This window comes from Convolutriloba macropyga, chromosome 4 (assembly GCF_964194025.1).
Source record: "Convolutriloba macropyga chromosome 4, txConMacr16.3, whole genome shotgun sequence".
In the NCBI taxonomy this organism is placed as follows: Eukaryota; Metazoa; Xenacoelomorpha; order Acoela; family Convolutidae; genus Convolutriloba; species Convolutriloba macropyga.
The window spans coordinates 79,535,612-79,561,269 of record NC_134471.1 but is presented as its reverse complement, the minus strand read 5'-3'; positions in this window follow the sequence as shown (position 1 = coordinate 79,561,269).

The following is a 25,658-nucleotide window of genomic DNA, read 5'->3' as shown; positions in this document are numbered from 1 at the left end:
ACTTGATAAAATTTTTAAGAATAGTGTTGTTGATTTTATTTTGAAAGGCCAAAATATTGTCTAATAATTTTATTTAATTTCTTGTCAAAAATTCTGGCTAAATATTTCAAAATTCAGCCTTTTCCATCTAAAAAAGCACGAAATAAGAACCTTTAGTCCACTTTGATTAAATTTGCCGGAAGTACACACCCAAACTCCACTATCACTTTTTTTAAATAACTTTAATCGTTGATTATCAAAAAAGCAGATTCTATTTTTGATTTTTAAACTAACAATCATCTATATCTATAATATTCGAAAAATTAATTGTTCCTAATGGACAAACAGCATTAGCAGGGGTAGTTTTGGACCAATCCTGGACTGGTACAATCGAAAAATAATTAGGATTACAATCAGACGGTCTTTTTTATGGAAAAAAATCTATCTTTTTTTTGTTAATTAAAGAACAGAATATTTCAAATCAAAGCTCAGTAGTGATAGGTCCAATTGGTTTCCTAAACAGCTTCAAATTAATGCTTCTAGTTTTGTACTTGAAAGCGTATGGTCGTTTTGACTTTCAAAAATATTTGATTTTTAAATCAATAATGGCTTAATGAATTTGCCTCTATTTTTTTCTTTGTTTGGTCAACTTGTAGCTGAATGTCAGCAAAGAAAGAATGCCTGTTCTTTCTAATGATTAAAAGTTTAATCTCTATTGCGGTTTTACGCTTCAAGTTATGGTTTTCTGGCTTTGATACTACTAGAATTTACATTTTTATAGGCATTTGCCCATTTTTCACTTTTTTAGTTTTGTCAAATTATCACATTGTTGACAGTTCACATATCACATTTTTGGCTTTCAAAATAAACCACAATTGAAAATAATAAAAGCCTTAAAGATATAGTTTATGGTTTTAACGGCTTCGACATTACCTTCGCGAAGAAATTAATTGAATTTTTTAATACTGTCTTTAACTGTAGTTTTTACTTTGTCTTTTTAGTCGTATCAAATTTCCTGTATAAAGACCGGTTTCATTTGCTTTTCGTTGAAATATAGATGAGCAGATATGCTGATATTATTAGATAGCTGATGACTGTCATGACTTTGAAAACAATTGTTTTCCAAAATAAAAAAAAAAATTTAACTTCGCAATTTTGTTCTTTTTATTGTCTATTTGTTAACTAGTCTCGCTAATAACAGGTCAATTATGAAACTGTTGGTGTTAAGGGAGGGTGTCAAAGGGGATTGGTTTCACAAAATCTTATGTTTTTAAAGATTTCGTTATGACTCTACTGGCTTCGACAATGGTTTTTCACAAAAAAAGTAATTTAACTTTTGATTTTTGTCATATTTGACGTTCTTTTTTAGCCATAAAAATTATTCTTGATAATTGCAGGTCTTAGGGGTTTCCTTTGGACAAATAAGCGAACCTATGTAATTTTTCATTTTGTAATTAATGGCTTTCATGACTTTGGAAATAGTTTTACTTCGCAAAAACGAAGTTTTATTTAATCTTGCCCTTTTTTCTTTTTTTGTCAACTTGTTACCTAGTCCTATTAATGAGAGGTCGCATACTACATTATCTTATTTCAAAGAAGGCACAATCGAACATATTTTGAGAGCCAAAATATGACTTTACGGCTTCGACAGCGTTTTCGGGCAAGTTCTAATTGAATTTTTGTTTGTTGTCTATTTGTTTTTCTTTCTGTAATCACATAAAAAAAATTGAATACCGACAGTTCTTAATTCACTTCTATAGAAGCATTGGAAATCGTAAAACTATGGGATAATTTTTTTTGACTTGAAATGATTTTCATTACTTTGAAATTAAATGTTTAAAAAAAAGCGAGTTTTTCAACTTTACAGTTTTTGTTCGTTATCTTCTAATTGTTACCAATCCTTATTGTTGACTGGTTCCATATCTTTTACAAGTTATTTTGTTTAGTTTTAGTTTGATCTGACGCTATTTTGACTTTGTTAATAAGTTTTATTTTTCTAAAAGGACATAAAATTTTAAATGTAACTAATGTTTGTTGTTGATTTTGTTTGATTTCGCTGATCGTCTTGACTCGCTTTCTTAATATTGGCATATCTCATCATTATAATGCATCATTTTTTACTCCACTGAGTTATTTTCTTTTTACGATATCTTTTCGTTCAAACACCAATTTTTTTTTGAAAAATACAGGATTTTTTGGGTTTTTCTATCTGTTCCTCATTTGGTAGACAATTATGCCAAAATTGTGGTTGAGCGGGGTCAGAACGTTATGTGCGATTGCACATTACCGAGCCTCCTTGTTGTTGTAAATCATCTTATGTCATTTTGTTCACCTTCTTTACCTCAATTGGATTCTTTTACCCCGCGTATTCTGAAGAATCATTCATTTATGTCTTACTCAAATAAATGCTGTGCAACCTTTTAATTGCAAGAATATGTATTCATTCTTTTGTCAAATTACTCTGGGCTTCAGTTATCTTTACTTCACACTTTGAAATGGCCAGTAAATTTCCAATTGAATTCAAATCGGGACTGTTTGATGAAGTTTCTAGTACCTGCCGCTGTTTCTTTGAAGAAATTGTGGACAATATTTGATTAATAAACAAAAGCATGGTTTTCACTTTGACAGATCCATTCCCTATTATTTGTGTTTCTTTAAATTTTATTACCACTATTATTCGATTACAAAAACAAAATACAGAAACTTTAAAAGTTTTTAGTCTGTTGAAACAAAAACCATTTCAAAGCGTGCATTTCAACATAAATTCCTTGAAAATAGGGAAGTTATAGCTAGATATTTTTTTCAAATAAACAAACAAACATTAAAAATTGTGTTTGTGCAGGCCTCAGAAATATCCACTCAATGAAGAGATAATGCAAATAAACTGTAACGATTGCCATTTTGCGACCAGCCTGCTCAGGTCTGCAAAAAAAAAAATCAATTTGCAAAAAAATTCAGGTCCGCAAACAGGAAAAATCAATTGAACAAACATACCCGGCTGATTGCCGCAAAATTGCCGCCGTTGATTCCGATAACTAAGATTGAAAGAAGAGATGGAATTGAAAGAAGAGAAAAAATTGTACACAAACAATTTTAAAGTTCGAATTATTTTGAGGTCATTTTGGAGCTGAACATACACCTGTTCCGTAGCGAGACGACACAAGGGTTAGCATTAATAACAAAAATCTGTAGATATGGTAACTAAGAACAATGTTCGAGTAACGGGCAACTAAATTGGCTTTATGGGTTTATACCGTCTTCATTTCCAATTACGTTTTTTGTCCCTGTTCACTTTGAATTGCTTTGCAGAGCAGCTGCTATCTGAAAACAATTTCAGCGGAAAGTTAGAAGAGGTAAACTAGCCTAGAGAAGTCAAAAAGATCTCTTGCAAAATCTGGATCAACCTGTGAACTAAGTTAAAGCAAAAAAAACGACGAATTAAAAAACAGAAAGACAAGTACTGGCCTACAATGCAAAAAATTTTCATTGATTAAACAAAAAATAGGCCTAAACAGGTCTATCAATGGATTGGGAAAAACAATTTAGAAGAAATTCAATATAAAAAAACAAAAACAGTAAAAATCAAAATGCCGCATATGAACAAAAACCCAGCGAGAAGGCAGTATTTTGTTTAAACACCATTTTTTCACTCTTCTTTAAATTTATTTTTTGCTCCACTTCCTGTCTCGGCGTAACCAAAATCATCAATCCAAGAGTTGACCTCAAAGATCATGAAAATGTGTGAACAGATCTTAAAAAAACATTCGGGAAACCACTACCAAGAAACCGGAAGAATTCGGGAAACGACTCGAGGGAAAAAATTGAACAACTTATCTGACAAAAAATTATCCTACAAAATAACAAAAATCACTAACACAAAAACATGAAAACGAACAATGAAAAGGTATCTGACCAAAAATTATGATAAAATATCTAATAAAAGTTTCTTTAAAAGCTGAAACTGCAAAAATCAACGCAATATCACAATAAACCTTCTAAAGCAAAAAAAAACAGAAAAAAACTTTTACAAAGCCAGACGCGAACAAAAAATTTTGATCGCTCACAGAATTTTTTTCACATCTCACTTTTTCGCTCTCTTGAAAACAGCGGTATGAACAAAAAAACCACTCGCTTTTCGCCCTGTTCTTCAATTTTGATCAGAAATCAAACGAATCCAATTTTTTTCAAGCGCTTCCTTTCCTGCTTGAAAATTCAATCCAAAAATTGATTTTAAGGAAAGATTTCTTCAATACTCCTCTCCGAGTCGTAAAAAGACAGCGCCCCAATACAATTCAAATTCTTTGAATTGTAAAAAAAAGAAAGCTGAGGCGGCTATTAATAGAAGCATTTCAAGTCTTTCAGACTTTTCATCAGCGGGCAAAGATAAAGGAGTTCGAACCCAATAAAAAGACGCTAGCAGTCATGCAGGAAAACTTTATCAAAGCATATCAAAATCAATACTCCTTCAACAAGACACTTACATGTTGACATTTTGGCAGCGATCGATTTTTAAAATTCAATCGATTTCATCGATGATCATCAACAGCATTTTTGTCACCATCATATCCAGCTCAACCAAAAAAAAGCTTGGTTAAGTACCATAAACTTTCGCAGCGAACACTGAGTACATGACTGAAGCCAAAAACACCGATTTATCAGAAGTTAAACGTATCCAGCAGAAACTCGAAATCGGAGTTTTTGGCTCAGTGAATATACAGTCAGCGTCAAGTCAGCCCGCTGTCGAATTTGCATCGTTAGTTTGCTCTCTGAAAACAATATCCACCGGACCAAGTTATCGCAGGATCCGCTCGAAAAGACGTTACACTTTACAGTCAGAAGAAAATTCCAAATTCTCAACTCATTGGCCACTGAACCACCGGATTCTCTCGGTCGAAACTATAAATCTTTTTCATGCAAAAACGTTTTTCAAATAGAAAATCTTCCAAAATAAATACAAACCAAGATCAAAATTCGATATGCGTTGTTTTGAGGGTTAACGCAGGTTAAGTGCAATAAATAAAATGTATCCTGGCCGAAGCGAACTTGAAACAAAACAAACTACACTGTGACGGCTTAATACACATGAGGGATCAAGATCGTATTTCAGAACCAAATACAAAGTGCAGATCTGCAAGTCTACGATATCCAAAATCTAGACACCCTTGTGCGTCATAAAATCAAATTTTATTTAGAATCACTGTCAACTCTCAGCAACAATTCAAGAAAAAAATTACTGTCAAAAAAGAAGCTACTGTTGTACGTAAATTGCGCAAAAGTGGTTTCCTGCTCAAACGGTTGATAAAGATCGTTTCTTGAAATTGCATCAGCAGTAGAGATCTTGAGATATGAAGAAAAAAATTAATAAAAGGCATCAAACAGAAATAGAAGAAACGTTTGTTTTAACTACCAGACAACCTTATCTAGCGTAACCTAATCTTTGATTACTGCCTTGCAAAAAAATCTGAACCAGATTTGCAAAAAAAAATCTGCCTTGCAAAAAAAATCTCAAGGTAAAGAACAAATCTGAACCAGAGGAGAAAAGCAGAGGAGAAACAAACATCAAAGAAACTAAGAAAGTATTGAAGAACATTTTTTATCATTTCTTGTGTGTTCTACATTTGCATCTACAATATACCAGAAAATTTCGGTATCCGTTCACCACTTAGCTCATATCTTAATTTCTGCACTGAAAAGCAGAAAACAAAATTAAAAAATCAAACAAGAAAACCGCAGAAAGAGTTAAAAGTAGTAAGATAATAAGGTACTAGAATAGCGAAATCCTTCGAATTAATACGTGGGATAATAGGAGGTTAGCTTTGGCAGTGCTGCATGTCAGACATTTGACTACGGTGGTGAATGGGTCAATTGTTGTGACACGTGTAAAACTAGCTCTCTTCCGCTTTTATTCCTTTGCTTTCCCTTTGAGCCTTCCATTTCTCAGTTTTGCTATATTTGCGAGGAATGACTGAATTGAAACCAAACTAAACATTCAAAACAAACTTAGTTTTTTTATTTGCACTGTGTAATACTACAAGCATTTTCACCAAAATTGCATGCATTGGAATTGGTGCTTTCATTAGTGCCGTCTTATTTTGCGTACTGGTTCTTCTTCGCTGCTGCTGCTTGCTTTTTCAGCTTCAACATTAACGAAGGGATTGTTAGAAGTGGAGCTTTCAGAATTACGCGTTAAGATCTGCAATATTGTCAGTGTCAATATCAGATTAAGTTATCTGCTCAGTTACTAATAAACCCCGGTCGTGAGTTTCACAAGAGCTGCTGGTGGTGTCTGGTACTGAGAGCGGCTATTGGGGAAGTTTGGTACACTACAATTTCATTATCCCATTCTGGACTAGAGGTGAAAAATAAAATTGAGTAATTCTCATTATCCCGCTGAAATTTATCACTACCCCAATCAATTTCATCAACAAAACAATCAACGGTCTCATAATGTCCAAAGGGTAGAGTTTTCGTTATCGTTAGAATATGCCGTTTGTTATCGAAAGCTGAAAGGCATATTTTGTTGGTAGTAACAGTTTCCAATACATGATGATGGGACATTCATGTGTTCAATACAAAACGCGTTTCCTGTCGTCAGTGTGCTCAAAAAATCATCATGCTGATGACGTTGTTGAGCGGCCTTTGTTACTCCTTTAGCCGAAAGTTTTCGACTACCTGAAGAGAAAAAAGCCTTTAATTGAGTCTTTAAAAGTTTAATAAACCCTATGTATATAATAATAAAACTAATACCACTCAGAAGCCTACTAACAACCTTTGTCTTTAAAGAAAGAACTGACGTACTTGACAATAAACAAACAATACTTACTTCTTGAGATCGTTGAGTGTACTTTAGGTTTTAAAAACACAAACTCCGTAATAAAACATCCCGCTTGAGGACTACCCGTTTATTTTTCGTGCTGTATAAACAATGATCATTCGGATAATTGGAGAAATCTAATCCACTAGCAACTGAAACTGGCTTTCTTGCTGGTTCCTCATAAAATTCTCCACTACGAATTTTATATAGTAGACAATCCGTGTCACTATATAACAGACGGCAATCAAAAGGAGCACGCATTGTGTAGTAATGGAAACTGTACATTTGATACCTGGCCAGATCAAGAATAGTTGCTCCAATTATCGTTGGGGTGTTCGAAAAAATCTTTCTTGCGCGGAAAGACAATGCTGTTAGGTTATATCCAAATTTCATGAATCGATCAAAACTCGTACTTTGAAAGCAAACTCAGAACTTGATCCGCATCTCGCGCCATTGTAAGCTTATTTCGTCTGTGTTTAGATTCGCAATTTTTACCATACACTGATTCAGACTGATACACTTCATGAGCTGAAAAATGTTCCCTCAAAATTATTTCGAGCGGCTTGACGTTTATTACAGTTGAGTGTAATACAGGTTGCTAATCAATTCCTTTGTTTGAGCTGTAGAACACGGTGTACTTTAGCATCAGTTAACCAAGACTAACGTATAACTTGAGAAGCTTGTAATGCAAAACATAGTTTTTTGTCGAAAAGCATTTGAAGCAACGTTTTAAAAATCAAGCTGGGTATTTTGTGTTGTTCTTTTAGCGAAAGTTGATAACCGGCTAACCAATCAAATTGAACAATTTTTTGGTAGGGGCAGGGTGAAAGTCTCGGTGGTCATCGTGTAAGTGGTCAGTGTAATATAAGTCTACTTCGCCAAAAAGACAACTGAAGAGTCGTTAGGGGTATTGAGGATTTCGTTAAGGGTTCTTTCCACGTTGAATTCGAATAACCCACTGGTAGCTGGTTCATTGACATTATTTGCGTCAGAACGCAAAAAAAAATTGACTCAAGAAAGTCAGAACGCAAAAGTTGCCTCTTCGGAGGGACGGTAATCTGATAAATACTTATTGTTTGCAAGAAAATGACGCTCCTCGTAAACAGATGTTACTCCTCCTCCTTTTGCTTGTTCAATTATTTGCGAATGTTCTTGTTCTGTCGTCAGCTCAATGTTTGACTCGCATATCCTGAGTGACGCTTTTTTTGGGAGAGTGTAGAATGCATGCAGTTGAGTTTAAATGTTCGAAAGCTAAATTCACGATGAAACTCACATACACAGGTTAATAATGCGCAGCCCAGTTTAAGGAATGAGTCATGATAATCTGGAAAAGTTTTACACCCCAATAACTTCCACATCTAGTTAGCATGACTGAATTTTTCTTCACTTACTGGCAATTTTCCGCCCTCTAATATTTTCCACCATTCTGAGGGGTGGTAAACATTCCTCAGAGAAATTTGTACAACCAAATACATGAGAATAAGAGTAATATCATTTTTGCTCGGGCAAAAGTGCGTTTGATTCGGAAATCGATGGAAACATTGCTTTCATGATATAAAAATGTGGGTTGGGCAAAATTTTCACAAGTTCGTTCAGCGAACTGTTCATCATTTTGTACGAATCGATGAATCTGAAATGCTTGTATATCTTTTGTTTTCTTCCTTCTTGAAATGTAATTGTATCAATCAGAACTTGGATTGTCATTGAAAATTATTTCTCATTTGTTGAGAGAATTACTTTGGTTGTTGTGGTAGATTCACAGTCGTTCAAAGCCAGACAAATGTGATGTAGGTCATAGTTTTGTATGTTATGGCCAACAACAGGCGTAAAATTGACATACCGTCTCGCTCGATTACACTTTTCTTGCGCTCATTCACAGAATTGTCTAACAAAATGACAATAGTCTAAAACAATACTCTCTTCGTGTTCAAGCTCGCTGTCAAACTGTTCTTCGCAGATCCGACTTTTTGTAGAGATATTTTTGGCCAATCTTCTACGATTTCTGTTGTAGAAAGGAAAACTTTTCTTGCGTTGATAAATGTCTCTTGCTAACGAATTCAGCATTCGAAGAAAGTTACACATACAACCTTCCGAGCTGTCCACATAATTAAAGTAGGGTATATTCAGGTGATGATCAACAACTGCCAAAGCAAATCCACATGGCTCGTTCTTCTCAATTACGCGAGTTTATGATTGGTCAGTTGCTGCGTCGTATCCAGCGACAGGTCACAAAAAACATTCCAAATTGAAATGAATGATCAGAGGATTAAACCACGTGGCTCGAAAACTTTTGAGATTTTGTATTCATTTTTATCTGGTGATCGCATTTGAATAACAGGGATTTTTGGATAACTGTTTTTAGTATGAATATTATAGCTTTACAGTTCATCACGACACAGCCAGAAACAATTACGGCAAATGCAATAACCGAATACAAATTTCAGGTCTCTAACTTAACCAGCGACTTTCACAAGGTCAGTAATGAAAACAAAGTGATAAATGTCGGCATCAAAAAGAAGTAAAGAATCCATTAGAAAAGCTGATAAAAAAGAGGCGACTCATAGAAGGTAAAATTGTCCTTTATCTCAACCAATGACGTTAATTGCCACATCATTGAGGGTTTCAAAGGCTTTCATTTGCCCAAATTGCGTTGGCATATCAAAATGGCGCACAGGTTGGTCAATGTTGTCTTTTGTTGGTATGTTGCTGGGAATGTTTTGTGAATATGATAGTTCCTGTCATCTCTATCAAGACTGATTTCATGAATAAGCTGTAACGAAATAATACTCGAAACATTTGGCATCCCCGTGGTTTCGAATGAGTAATCCGCCACAGTTTGCGAATTATTGGGTAACACAAGATAGGATGAGCCAGGAAATGGTCGGTAGCGTGCAAGTTTGATATCGATTTTAATTTTTTTAACAACCCAACCATTTCCAGATGAAGCAAACGTAGACAAAACAGCCATACTTTTTTCCATCTTGTTCCAGTACAACTTGTCTGTTAGTCCCTTAACGTAAACTGCGGTCATGAGAGAGTTTGCAAAATTCCAACCAGCTCCTCCATTTTGGTTGAGTTTTCATCTTGATTAAACTTCAATAACTGTACTTTTACAGCAAACTGTACCTTGGCTGCATGGACCACAAACTGTGGTCCATGGCGCAGCCGTGGTTCAATTAGCATTGGAATTGCAGATCTTAGATTGAGTATGAAGATCACAAGATCTCTGCAAGTTTCATTATTGACAATTTCATAAGTTTGTAACACGCCGTTGAGATTGTCTCCGCCGTAACATTTTTCGCGTGGTATTCTGGTCAAAAAACAGGCAGCGATTGAATGGAGTTCACATGCTGCCCCTAACAGGTGCGCATCATTGAATCCCATTGAATCATTGAAGCATGATCGGCAGCAGTTAGTAAACTTAGGGTGGCAAGTTCACATATGCTGCTCCAGCTCAGAGAGTTTTTGTGAATTGAACACATATAGGGAGCAATTGTACACAGGATAGCTGACTTCGTCTGGATGAAATTTTATTTTGATTTGAACGATTCCCATGAGTGCTAAACGTAGCGAAATAAAAGTTGCGGGACTAGTCCATTTGTAATAGTTTTGAAGAATTTCAATTTCTAACAGAACTTTGATAACAAGTAAATAACTGAGAAATGACTATCGATACGGTAACTGAAGCATAAATGTATTTTCTGAGCACGAAACTCAAAATTTCAAAATGCTGCTGTCTGACATCACAGTTCATTCAATTTTATGATCACTTTCTTAAATTTTGATACTTATATTGAGGTTGATTATTTGTAGAACGAAAACACTTACCCGTCATTGACGTGCACCCCAATAGTATGGTCAAATCACATTCGGAGAGTAGATGTAACTGAAAACAATCTAATCAAATAGACTATGACACTTTAAAGTTACATAAATTCTTAACTCAAAATTTCTAATTTGATCACAAGATAACAAGTTTGAAAACCATATCTACAGAAAATCAGAAAGAATTTTTTTCGCTAACTCCAGTACAAATAACGAGGACTTTTGATATTCTAATACAATCAGCCCCATATAACCAAAATTATTCAGTTTAATAACCGAAAAAATTATTCGCTAATTCATTATTTTATATGTACGATAATAAGGGCAGTACGATTTCAGGCGAAAACTAGATTAGCGACAATTTTCGACTTACCTGCAAAAATCGAGAGTTCTAAAAAACACTCAAAAACGATTCTCTAAAATACACTAGACGCTGTAATGCAGTCAGATATCCCTAACATTTGTCTTCACAAGAAAAATTTTACAAAACATAGCCGGCAGATTGCCGGAAAATAGCCGCGATAGACGCTTGTTGCCTTCCATGAATTGAAAAACTAAAGAAATAAGATAGATACATTGACCACCAGTCCTTTAATAGACCACTAGTGTCACAGAAGAATGTGAATAGGATCGAAAGGCGTATCAAAAAGCGGTGATGAGCACCAGAAACACCGATGCTGTCTTCAAACACTTGAATTTTTTTGACAATTTTTCAACCTTAGCTGAAGAATTCACTTGGGGTGAAAGAACATGCAAGGATAACCAACATAAAGCCGATCCTTTAAATGAATTTTTCCATTGAGTCTTTTCTCCGAAAAGAGAGATCAGCTTTAAGGAAATAAGGTGCGAAAATCCTGTTTAGACGAATTTCTCCGTTTCACGCAGTAAAAATTTAGAGATCCTTCTCTCGCTTGACAATACCAAGACTCGTGGGCCAGATGGTTTACCACCAATCTTTTTCAAGCAGTCAGCGGATCAAATGAGCGAAATTCTCCAAAAGTTCTCAAGAACATCAAGAGCTTACGAAAGATGCCAAACCAGTGAAAAGTGGCATCAGTTTCACCCACCTTCAGGAAAGGACATAAGAGCCAAGTGAGCAATTACAGACCTGTGTCGCTACTGAACTTAGCCAGCAAGGTGTTCGAGAAATGCTTGTACGAGCCATTAATGAATCATTCTCTTAAGAACTTGACAATTTGTCGAAATGGTTTTGTGAAACAGAGATCTGTCGCAACCAACATGGCTGGTTTTCTACAGAAAATCTATCAAGCATTAGATGATAACTCAAAAGAGCAAATTGTGGCTTTTTACACCGATTTCTCAAAAGCCTTCGATAAATTTCCGCATTTTGAGCAGATTCAGAAAGTAGCTGATATTGGAGTTGGAGGTTGTCTGTTAGAAGTGCTGGCCAACTACCTTTATGGACGCAAGCAGTTCGTGAGATTAGACAATGTCTACTCCAGGACGTAGGAAATAATCAGTGGTGTTCCCCAAGGTTCTTTCTTGGGGCCGCTACTGTTCTGCATTTTCGTGAATGATCTTCAAGCTGTCGTCATTTTTGGCGATCCTTTTTCTGTTTGCGGATGATTTCAAACTCTTGGCACGCGGAAATCTTGAGACAGATTCAATTTGACCTCAAACAAGTTGCACGATGGGTGAAAAAAACAAGATTGTGTTGGCCCGAAATAAGTGTTCTCAATTAGTCATTAAAGGACGTATACCTAGTTTTCAACTTGCCAGAGGACCTCTAGAGTCATCAAACTCGGTAACAGACCTTGGTGTAGTTGTCAATACTTCGCTTACATGTTCTGAGCATTTGGAAAATCGATTAGAAAAGACCAACAAGGTGTTCCATTTTTAAGAAATCTGTCGAAAAAAGTGAACGAAAAAGTCCAGATGTTTCTTTATAAATTGCTGCTACTGCCGATTTTGACGTATGGAGTCCAGTTCATCTACGTGTTTCGATTGACCTTGCAGAAACTAGACAAGTTTGAAAAGAGATGACTGAAGTGGATAACGAACAAATTCAAATTTAACTACGAAGAGCTTCTGATACTAGTGAACCTACTGCCTCTCTATGTATCTGCAATTGAAGAGCCTACTTTTCTTTTCGAGTTTAATGGAGCAGAAGTTCAACTTGTGCCTCATTCCAATATCGCGTGACGCAGAATAGAGAAAAAATCAACTCAAAATTGCCAGAACCGAAAGAACGCGACATGAGTTCTTCTATCGAATTTCAATGTTATCGAAAATGAAGTGTATTTCTTAAATCCGGTTTGTTTAGGAACCCAAATCCGGTTTGTCTAGGAACCCGGTTTGTCTAGAAACAACTTCAAGAGCAAAACGTGTGTTCTTGGCAGCTGGCATGTAATTGCCACCTGTGCCGAGATCAGTGGTCAAGATTCTAATACAAAAACAGGGAGAAATCGCCTCATACAACCTGAAAACCCACAACAACTAGACTTTTTTGTTAAGATACGGACTGTCATTATCATGAGACACATACGCTCCATAAGGAAAAACCCTAATAGAGCTCTTAAAAATTATTATCGCAAACCAAAAACTCAAGACTACAAAACTCAAGAAATAGGGCATATACGTTTGGCACTACTTAGATGCACAATTTTGGACTAGTAAGGGTTCATAAATTTTAAAGTTCATTTCAGAAAGTGATTTCTGAAGTCAATTTTTAGAGTGAGGTAAGTCACGCAATTGACCTAAAAGCAGAAATGACGTCTCCCACGCAAATTTAACTGCAAAGCAGTTACTGAAGTCATTGAAAAAGTCAATTCCAAGAAGTCAGGTCGTAAGAAACTTCGATTGAGACGACGAATAATGAGACATAGCAGGACAAGTCCTGACGTAAAATTCAACGCATTTTCATTGACTAAACAAAAAAACTAGACCTAGAACGGACTACGAGTGTGTTGGGAAAACAATTTCTAAGAAAAACAGATCAAAAAATTTTTAAGAAATTAGAAAATCAATGTCAAAATGCCGCATGTGATCAAAAAGCCACTAGTGAGTAATGGAAATTAGGATCAAACAAAATACTGGGCCTTGAATGAACTATGAATGGATTTGGAAAAACTGTTTAGAGAAAAAAACGATCGAAAAATTTGAAAAAAAGAAAAAAAACAGTAAAAATCAAAATGAAATTGCCGCAGGTGAACAAAACACCACCAGGGAGAATTTGAATTTTTGTTGAAATACCGTTTTCTCACTCTACTTTAAAAATAGACTAAAAAAATTTCACGCCGCAAAACCACTCGATTTTTCGCTCCACTTCCTGTTTCGGCGTGACTAAAATCACTACTCCAATTTGACTTCAAAAACATGAAAATGTGTGAACAGATCTTCACAAAATAGACAGCGCCGCAATACAATTCAAGTTCTTTGAATTTTAAAAACCACGATATCCTCAATAATAGCCGTTATCGCTTCGCGGCTATCAAAAATACACTCATAAGATTGGTACTTTCTTTTCCAATTATTGAGCAATCTGCACCATCTTAGTTTAAGCCAACCCCAAAAATTTTTCCGCGTCCAAAGGCTGTGAAGAAGTCAGACGTTATTCAGTGCGTTAATTTGCCAAAAAATTCTTTGACGGGCGGTGCCGAGGGTTTAAAATTGATGTAACAGTTTGCAAAAGTGGAATAATATTGTTGCCATTTTTCAACTCCTTTTGTATTTGAAATGAATGTTAGCGACACTTAGCTATATAGCAGGGAGTGCATTTTAAATTAGGGTTTTGAATAAATTAGCTTTCGCTTAATTTGCACAAAATTTTTGAAAAATGTATACAAAATGCTTCCGCCTAATTAAGTTTTCGTCTGATATTCAAACGTCGATAAAAAAACCGCGAGGTGAATTATAACAGGTTCTCCACTAATAACTAAACGCACTAATCAATGTAATAACAAGCAATAGCCCGTTCGTATACCGTTGTAAAAACGATGAATTTTTTACCAGGAAAGGAATTCGAAAGTGGTAGAGATCTCTCAACTGTCAAAGATCTTTCAAGTCTAGCTAAGAAAGTGTTCATTTAGTTTTTAAAATTGCCAAGTTTGTTAAAATATTACGATTAATACTTTTGCTTGAGTACTTGTGTTGTTTGTGCTTTGCTTCAAATTAGAAAAAAAACCTAAGTTCAACTGCCTTCATTCTTGATAAGACCGTCAATTTGGGTCAGACAGAAGTTAATACATAACTGGATAAAAGAGAAGAAACCGCTGAAATCTTTTCCACGCTAAATGCGGGAGCTAAGGGAAAAATATTTCGGTTGCATCCAGTCACTTTGTCAACATTTGTTACCCATTTGATTGATCGGTGGGCAACAACTTATCCAAAAAAAAGCTATTAGAGAAAAAAAGAAGATTTTGAAAAGTATTTAGAATTAAACAAAAAATGCTGATAAGTAGTTGAACAGCGAGCTGCACAACACCCACAGGTTTTGTAAAAACGATTGTAGAAAACGCGTAAAAAAGAAACATAGTGGCAGATTGGCGGAATAGCTGCAAAAGACTTGCGTGCCGTAAAACAAAGACAAAACAGATACAGAAATGAGTGGCAAAGTTATCGCGGCCAACTTAAAAACTTTAATTCGAAAGGGGTGCTTAATCACGAATAACTTTTTGGGACAAAACGTTTTGACAACGCAAAAGTTCTAACCTCAATCCCGGGCATAATTTTGGAAGCATTAACCACTAGGCTACCAGGCACCTGTCACCACTGACCTTACAATCATGTCTGAATGCCAGCAATTTAAGTCACGCAAAAGGCAAAAAACACCAAGCGTAAACAGTCACTGTAAAATTCAAGCGAAAGAGTGTTTTAGAATTAACGTTAAACGAAAAGGAGCGTCAGATGAAGAAACAAAAACAACCAAAAGCACCGCAATATAGATCTGCTCAGCCTACAGCTTCTCAGCTATAAAAATATTAAATGACTAACGTCGGATGAATTGCTCTCGAACGACAGATGACGGCAATTTAATTGAAAGGGGGCGTAGCCTAAAAACCTTTTATGGTAAAAAAAATTACCCACTGGCGTTCTGACTAGAATCTCCAGTTTCGGAGCCTAACATCTTAACTACTTAGCCGCAATGGCTCTAATTTCTTGTCGCTCACTTTAATCAACCAACCTTATTTCAGAACGAGAGCAACGTAGATCACTAAAAATGAAGAGCTAAAGTGTAAAAAGTTACTCAAGAAATCAAAGATTATTCTAGAACAAAAAAACAAAAGCTTGCGATATTTATGGAATTTATCAACGTTGGAGTTACAATATTCCTAATGATTAGTTTGTACAGTCCACATTGAAAGAAGGCAAAAAATTAGAACACTCCACGCCTATATAGGGTGCAAAAATATTAGTTACATCAGATCCGACTGCATTATAAGCGAGTGCCGAGACAGATTTGAACCAGACATTTCAAGAGTAAAAACTTAATTCAGTAATGAAACATTGTATTTTCATAAAAATGTAGGTTTCTTTATGTGCAGTATTTTTTCATTATGTTTATATTGAGGTCATAGGGTTTGCCCAGGCTAAACTTATCCTTTTATTTTTCATGACGTAAATTTTACTCAAAATTCAGACTGCCCAGTGTAAATTGAAATTGTGACATGAGCAGAGTACTGGTCATCCTAAAAAACAGAATGTCTTTAGACTGATTCAGCGCTGATTTGCTCTGACCACCAACCTCTGGGAACCATTATTTGAAAATGGTTTGAATCTGTGCAGAGAGAACACTTCCAATTGCTGAGTTCAAAATATTTTCCACCCGGGTCGAATGTCCTCCCTAAAATCCTCCCATTTTGATGTAAGAGTGGGGGGGTAATTTGTCTATGGGGGGTAAATTGATGTAAGAGTGTGGGGGTAATTTGTTCAGAGGGGGTAAAATGATGTAAGAGTTGGGCTGAAATGGGAGGACTTTTGATGAATTACCCCCATGACTAAAATTGCCATGTAAGAGTGGGCTGCAATGGGCTGCAATGGGAGGACTTTTCGGGAATTACCCCCACGACTGAAATTGCCATGTAAGAGTGGGCTGCAATGGGCTGCAATGGGAGGACTTTTGAGGAATTACCCCCCATGACTAAAATTGCCATGTAAGAGTGGGCTGCAATGGGCTGCAATGGGAGGACTTTTGAGGAATTACCCCCCATGACTAAAATTGCCATGTAAGAGTGCGCTGCAATGGGCTGCAATGGGAGGACTTTTGAGAAATTACCCCCCATGACTAAAATTGCCATGTAAGAGTGGGCTGCAATGGGCTGCAATGGGAGGCCTTTTCAGGATTTACCCCCCATGACTGAAAATGCCATGTAAGAGTGGGCTGCAATGGGCTGCAATGGGAGGACTTTTGAGGAATTACCCCCCATGACTAAAATTGCCATGTAAGAGTGGGCTGCAATGGGCTGCAATGGGAGGACTTTTGAGGAATTACCCCCCATGACTAAAATTGCCATGTAAGAGTGGGCTGCAATGGGCTGCAATGGGAGGACTTTTGAGGAATTACCCCCCATGACTAAAATTGCCATGTAAGAGTGGGCTGCAATGGGCTGCAATGGGAGGCCTTTTCAGGATTTACCCCCCATGACTGAAATTGCCATGTAAGAGTGGTCTGCAATGGGCTGCAATGGGAGGCCTTTTCAGGATTTACCCCCCATGACACAAATTGCCATGTAAGCGTGGGCTGCAATGAGCTGCAATGGGAGGACTTTTCAGGAATTACCCCCCATGACTAAAATTGCCATGTAAGAGTGGGCTGCAATGGGCTGCAATGGGAGGACTTTTGAGGAATTACCCCCCATGACTACACATTAAAAAAAAACTCAGGTACTTTTACCTTAACGCAGTTAAGGTAAACCTTTGTTAAGGTAAAATTAAGGTAAAAAAGACCTTCACTTTACCTTAACTTGAGTTAAGGTAAAAAAAACACCTGAACTGTGTTAAGGTAAAATTACCTTAACCTACCTTAATTTTTTAAATAACTTTCTGAAGTACATAATTAATTAATTTTAGTAAAATTATCAAACAAAATGTTGAAGTTTATTACAAAAGCTTTACATTGATATTTATATGAAGCAATTTGAGCTAATATTTGTCAACCTACACTACATCAAAAACCAAAAATACTTTCAGTGAGTGCTCAAAAAAATTCAAAAAGGCAGTTACGCAACAATTTTGCAAAAATTCGTATTTTTATTTTTCAGGCGCCTCTGTTTATGTATAGGCTGCTCACAAATCGATTCCGAGTATCACCGCAAGTTTAAAAGTGGTTTTAGAGTGTATCATCTTGAATCCAATCACTCTTCCTTATAAATTAAATCAAAAACTATTATTCCTGCATAAAATAAATCTCTGTAAAACTGGATTACATTAATATTGAAGCGATATTGACATATGATCCTCATGTAGCTTCCATTATTTATCAATTGAGGGCCTAAGCAGGAGTGGGAAAGTCCAAATAGGTTCTAAATGAGACGGAATCATCGTTCTAGTTGGTCTGAGATAGAAGTATTTAACACGTTGTCAGATTTTGCACTCAAAATACCATCTTTATACAGTTTAACAAAAAAAGTTTTTCAATATAGTGAAGGACTTGTTCAAATCAATTGAGGGCCTAAATAGGAGTGGGAAAGTCCAAATAGGTTCCAAATGAGAAGGAATCATCGTTCTAGTTGGTCTGAGATAGAAGTATTTAACACGTTGTCAGATTTCGCACTCAAGATACCATCTTTATAAAGTTTAACAAAAAGTGTTTTTCAGTATAGTGAAGGACTTGTTCAAATAAATTGAGGGCCTAAGTAGGAGTGGAAAAGTCCAATTGGGTTCTAAATCAGAAGGAATTATCGTTCTAGGTGGTCTGAGATATAAGTACTTAACACGTTGTCAGATTTCTCAGGTTGACTACCTTAGAGGAAACTTTGAAAACTTACTAAGACTTATACGCTGCCTTAGAAAACTTACAAAACTTTGTACGGCACCGCATAAGGCCGTAATAAGTTTTCTACGACACCGTATCTAATTGATGTAATTGCCAATTTCTGAAATCTAGCTTCCTAAAATTGGTTTTAAAAACAACGATTATCTCATACAAGTCCTTTTTTCAATAATTTTTGGCACTTTTCACATCTATGAAAAACTAAAAAACTTAGTAGGTAGCAGGTACACCTAACGTTCACAAATTTTACTTTGAATTAGTTAGAAATAGCAAAAACCTGTTACGCCACTTGTGAGGCCGTGCAGAACTTTGGAAGCCTAATGATATCTTCTCCAGTTCATGTCATTAATCAACCAGAAAAAATTCAGTTCCAAAAATCCACAGTAGCTGGTGAATAAATACCTAAAAACATGCCCACAGTTTATAGGAGTGAAAAGAAAATTTAATGTGTTTGGTTTGCGTTCGGTTCAATTAAATCTGTTCTGGTTTCAGAAGGAAATTTTTTACTCAAGTTTTGGCTCATTTGAAAAGTCAGTTACTTTTGGGCATTCACAACAGCAAGAGCCGTCTTGCAGTTCTACAATGTGATAGTTTAAACAATTTAAAAGAATTATTTAAGAAGAATCTTCAAATGCGCAACAATAAATGCATTTGATCGCTTTAAAAAAAGTAAATCAAGGTTTTATATTTTTTGAACTTCTATGTAGTTTTGGCATCTAACTGGCTAATCAGCAGCGCAATTGTTGGCGCTTAAGTTGTTACTGCATGCAATTTAATTTGTTTGTCTTGAAAATTTGTTATTGAACGGTTATTCAAGATTCATTCCTGAAAACAGTGTCAGATCTCAGATTCTATTGGCTGAGGTGTGCTTTTTGTAATCGAACAAGTTTTTTGCGTGCAATTTGTGTTTTCCAGACAATACTCAAGTCTCTTAATTTGGCTATATCAATGATTGCTGGTATTTAAACAATATTTCTATTTTTATGATTTTGTCAAATTTCGGTGTATGTTGTTTTGTATCAAAACTGATGAAACACCATAACCTTCATGGCGAGGCGGGAAATTTTTTCCCCTCTTACCATGAATGTTTGACTCAACTGGGAACGCAAAGATGAATGGACTGACATTACTCCCAGAAACACGCTAGAGTTACCTTTTAACAACGTCAAGAATTTTTTCGGCATTTTTGGGCTCTAAGAGAAGCTGGAAAAATGGGGTAAACTTAGGGAGTTGCTAAAATCTCCTGAGGTACTGTACCAAATCTGTTCGGCATAGTCGCATTTTGATGGCACCAAACAGTTCATGTTTGGCCTGCTCGCTGCTTTCTTCATTCATGCCGGTAAAAAAAATTATTGACAGCCAAACTTGAAATAAAAACAATATTTTTATTTTTATATAGATTTTAGCGTCGATAACCTGTTTCAAATACTCGTTTTCATGAAAACAGTCAATGATCGTTTAAATAGTTCAATCTGTTCTCGCCAAAGGTGAGTGAAGTGGTAAACAATCAAAAGGTCAAACAAAAGCATCTAGTGCGTTCCAGCTTATGATATATAATTTTTTATTCGACTTTTTGTTCTGTACAAAATATTTTCCTATTGTCCCATCATATTGAGTCCTTATTAGGTAGCAAGTACTATAAGAAACAATTGTAAGTAATCAGTTGAGAGTGATAAAACACGTAGCGTCTGCAAAATTGTCAACCATGCGTTTTGTGTTGCGATTACATGGTATATCGCTGATAAAATAGGTACCTGCCGAAAATGCTAAATGCGCATATGTCTCAAACCTTTTAATACCTTTTAAACTCATTCTGTAGCCAAATGGGACCTCTTTTGAAGCCAAAACAATATTGAAATTGGAGTTACGGCTCAAAAATTAGGGAAAATTTATGACACATTTAAAAATTTTTTGAATTTTAATTGTTGTAAATAAGTGAGGGTAAAGTTTATCAAGGATAGTTTTTGATACTTTTTCAATAGACTTTCGCTCTTTATTAAGCATAAAAGTGAAATAATTTCAACAGTTCAGATATCGTAACAATCGTAACCTCATTTTGTCGTTTTTTAGTTTTAAAACTAATAAGATTTCAAGTAACCTTCTTTCATCCTTAATAACCCGAAGGAAATCTTTTGTATTGCAAGTGAACTCAAACATCAAATTTTCATTTCAACCTAGTGCTCATAATGTCTATCAACGTCATACAATTTCAGAACTTCAATTGTTGAAAAAACGCAGCACTCGAACAATGCTGCACTTTAAGAACTAGAAAAATAAAGTAAAGTCTTTAAAAAAGTTCCGACTTGTTTTTCAATATTAATTGATTCTTTTAGTTTTTCTGACGCCTCTTTCGTGTGCTATTGTTTGTTTCTTCAATTTCCCTTCATTAGCTTCTTGAAAGACTTCTAATAGCTATTGGTAATGGAGAACTACAACAGTTTTTTTCCTGAAATGACAATTTATCAAATTTTTTTTTTGTGGAAAACATTAGGACACGCTATTTAAAGCAGCTTTTTCGCAGTTAAAAGTTTCTCTTAATTGATTTTGATCATTCCAGGTCTAAGAACAGATTAATGCCCGGGTGAATTTAGATACTTACGGTGGATGTTCTGGCACAGTCTGCCAATGCTGAGGAACGCAGTTTATTTCGTCGCATAAAAAAGGCACTCCGTTTTTGTACCTTTTTACTTGTTTCTCTGTCAAATAAGAATCAAAATGGGTAACTTAGAGCGCATTCTCTTCCTTTTACGCCCGACTTTAATGGAATTATTGGTCGCCTTCCTAAAAGTTTTTTGTGAAAGTGTTATTTAACAGTGATTGCTGGAAAAATTAACAATTCTCAAATTTTAACTGATTTGTGGTGTTTTGCGCATAGAACAGGTTTTTCGGCGTGCAATTTGTGTTTTCTAGGCACCATTTAGGTCTTTGGAGCTACTTGTATTAATTGATGAGCTTAATTCAACAATTTTACTTTTTTCACGATTTCATCAAATTTCTGTGGATGTTGTTTTATGGCAAAACACACAAAACATCATAACCTTCATGGTGAGGTGGGAAATTTTTTCCCACCTCACCATGAAGGTTTGCCGTTACCCAGTGGAAGTGGACCAGAATTACACCCACAAATACGCCGGGAACGCTGTTTCAAGTTGTCTTACGTCGGTTCCTGAGATTTTGGGCTCCGCTGATGGCCCAAAAAATGGGGTATCGAATAGTATTTTGTTAATAACTTCTAAAGTACTGAACCAAATCAAACGGGAGTGGTCTCATTTTGTTTACACTTAACCCCTCTTGCTTACAGTGTTTGGTTGGTTTCTCAAATTGGCGTAATCAAAAAGTTATTAATGTTTAAAGTCGAAAAATGTCGTAATTTCGGGCTATACTGGGTGACCCAAATATCGGTACAACAAAACAGCTGATTTGCGGAATAAATGTTAGTGTTTTAGATTCCTCGGTTGGTGGGGAGTATCCCCATATATACTTTCCATAGCGTTTTCCGGAATTATCTTTGTCAAATTTGGCTCTGATTTCAGGTCACCTCGCTTTTAGGGTCATTTGGCAGGGTACCTATTTTTTACTATAACTTCTTCTAGAGTGGACCGATTGTGCTCATTTTTTAATATGATGCGTATCTCAAGCAGTGCTACAATTGGTACTAGGGGCGTTTATTTGTGTTCAGCCGTTTTCGAGAAATCGGCCAGTAAACTTGCCCCCAGTTTTAGCCCCAGAAGCGGTTGACACCATTCGTTGACACCATTGACACACCTTGAAGCTTTGAACTATGTTACAAATGTTAGTGTTTTAGAATCCCCAGTTAGTGGGGAGTCTCCCCATATATATATATTGTATGTAGTTTTATGTAGTCCAGATGGTGAATTTTAGCGAAACATGAGCCGTACTTGGGCGATTTTGGCATTTGGTACGGTACCTTTATGTTCGAATATCTCCTCGTAGAGTGAACCGATTTTTGATCTGTTTGTTGATTTGAACTCAGCTTGAGCCGTACTTGAGTCTCTGTAAATAGCGTTTTGTTTCTTTCAGCCGTTTTCGAGAAATTGGCCAGGACACATACCTCCATTTTCACCTATTCGTGTCCGGTACTTTTGCTGTACCTGCATGTTAGACCACTAAAACTAGCTCATTTAGACTTGATAGTTAGTTCGTTAGACTCGTTTGATAATGCTGATTGTTGCCATATATATTTTACACCCCATTTTATGTAGTTCAGAAGGTCAATTTTAGCTCCGAATATGGAGTATCCCTCTTCTGGGGTCAGTTGGTACGGTACATTTTTTTTGCTATAACTCCTCGAAGAATGCACCGATTGTGCTCATTTTTTAATATGATACGTATCTCAAGCAGTGCTACAAACTGTATTAAGAGGGTTTAGTTTTGTTCCGTCGTTTTAGAGAAATTAGCCAGTAAACTTGCCCTCGATTTTAGCCCCAGAAGCGGTTGACACCATCCGTTGACACCATTGACATTGACCTTGAAGCTTTGAACTATGTCTAAAACATAACGACAAACCTAATGATTTCATTTTAAGATCTGTGATTTATTGTATCCTACTCAAAACATCACCCATGGAAAACAAAGATACTGGCGCACCTTTGTACCCTGCTCAAGGCTCATCCTGTCAACGTAGCAGTCGGCCTCTTAGTCCAGAAGTCTTTTCTAATTTTGCCCAAAGGCATCCTTATTCGGCACACTCTGACCCCTGGAGTGGACGTCCCTCGTCGTCCAGTAGTTTGATAGTAAAGAAATATTATACAATTTTGTTTTTAGTTTTTGCGGGTTTTTTGCCTGCCTCGCATAGGAATCATTTTCAATAAATTAAGATCCTATTACTTTGATAGTAGAAAGAGTGTTAGATAATTTCCCTTCGGTTTTGCGGGTTTGTTGCCTGCATCGCATAGGTATCAGTTTTGATAAACTAAGTTTTAATTAGTTTGATTGCTTAAAATTTATAAGATTGTTTTTAATTTAGCTCCGGTTTTTGCGGGTTTTTTGCCTGCATCGCATAGGAATCTTTTTCAATGAAATAAGTTTCGATTAGTTGGATGGCAGAAAAATATTAGATATTTTTGCTTCAGAGGCATCCACCCTCGCCACACTTCTACGCATCGAGTGGACATCCCCCCTTGCCGCCATATCATTCCTACCAGTATTCCAACACCTTGGCTACTTCATCGGCTTCGGATAGATGTACTGGCGCACCTTTGTACTCTGGTCAAGGCTCATCCAGTCAAAGTAGCAGTCGGCCTCTTAGTCCAGGAGTCTTTTCTAATTTTGCCCAAAGCCATCCTTATTCGGCACACGCTGACCCCTGGAGTGGACATCCCTCGTCGTCCAGTAGTTTGATAGTAAAGAAATATTATACATTTTTGTTTTAGTTTTTGCGGGTTTTTTGCCTGCATCGCATAGGTATCATTTTTAATAAACTAAGTTTCGATTAGCTTGATAGCAGAAAATTTATAAGGTTCTTTACAACTTAGCTTCGGTTTTGCGAGTTTTTTGCCTGCATCGCATAGGAATCATTTTCAATGAAATAAGTTTCGATTAGTTGGATGGCAGAAAAATATTAAATATTTTTGCTTCAGAGGCATCCGCCCTCGCCACACTCTGACTCCTGGAGTGCTGAGAGCGAACGGGACCAAACTTTCAACAGAAAAAGAGTCGGTGAAACCTATGTAAGCAATCCATATGTGGCCCCTAGGAAGCAGTTTAAGCCAGCCTTCTCAAAAGACCAGGTTCAGGGCAAAATCTTAAAGAGGCCGGAGAATGGACGTCCCCTAGAATTTATTCTGAACAATTTTCAAAGCCATCTGGAACTGCACACAGTAATTGTAGGCGATTCGATAGTCGACAACCTTTGCATTGATAACTGTCTAACAATATCACTTTCGGGTGGTAGGGTTGAAGAGTTCGACGAAATCCTTGATACGGTCAAGAGCTATCGAAATGTGATTTTGGCTGTGGGCGGAAATAATTTGTCGTTGTATGACGCCCCTGGCGAGTTACCGGAGATTGTTATCGGAAAAATTCGGCAGCTTTACAATCGAATTAATTGTTTCTCACACCGACCAAAAGTTATTGTCTGTACAGTCCTGAAAAGGTTGAAGGCTAACCACCATTACATTGAGAGATACAACTCGCAGCTTATGAACTCAGAAATTTGGCACTTCACGCTTCACCAGGATGTGTCCAACAGAAAATGCTTCAAAGAATCAGACGGTATTCATTTGACTGAAAAAAGATTCATGGAATTAGCTTGTGCGATCAATAAGTGCATGAGAGAGAATGGTCTTAATTGACGAATCCCTTATTGTTTGTTCAACGTATATTAGTCTTTGCTTTGACGAATCCCTTAGTGTTTGTCCAACGTATATTAGACTTTGCTTTATTTGATTTTTTTTTTGCCATTTGTTAAGCCTGCTCACTCATATTTGTTTGAACCACTGTTTTGGAACATACTGGTGCTCAATTTTTTGACCTTAATTGACATTTGGATTCGGTTTTCAATTCATTGTAGTCTTTGTATAATGTTGGTTAACGAGACCAATAAATTATATAGGCAAATGGATTGCGTATAATTTTCTATTAGTTTGATTGTTGAAAGAGTATTAGAATTTTGTTTCGGTTTTGCGGGTTTTTTGCCTGCATCGCATAGGTATCAGTTTTTATTTTAAAAAATTCGATTAGTTTGATTGTAGAAAAAAAAGATTATTTGCTTCGGTTTTGCGGGTTTTTTGCCTGCATCGCATAGGTATCAGTTTCAATAAAAAATTTCGATTAGTTTGATTGTAGAAAAAATAGATTATTTGCTTCGTTTTTGCGGGTTTTTTGCCTGCATCGCATGGGTATCAGTTTCAATAAAATTATATTGGTTTCGGTTTTGTGGGTTTTTTGCCTGCATCGCATAGGTATCAGTTTGAATAAAATAAAATTTCGATTAGTTTGATTGTAGAAAAAATAGATTATTTGCTTCGGTTTTGCGGGTTTTTTGCCTGCATCGCATAGGTATCAGTTTCAATAAAATTATTTTGCTTTCGGTTTTGCGGGTTTTTTGCCTGCATCGCATAGGTATCG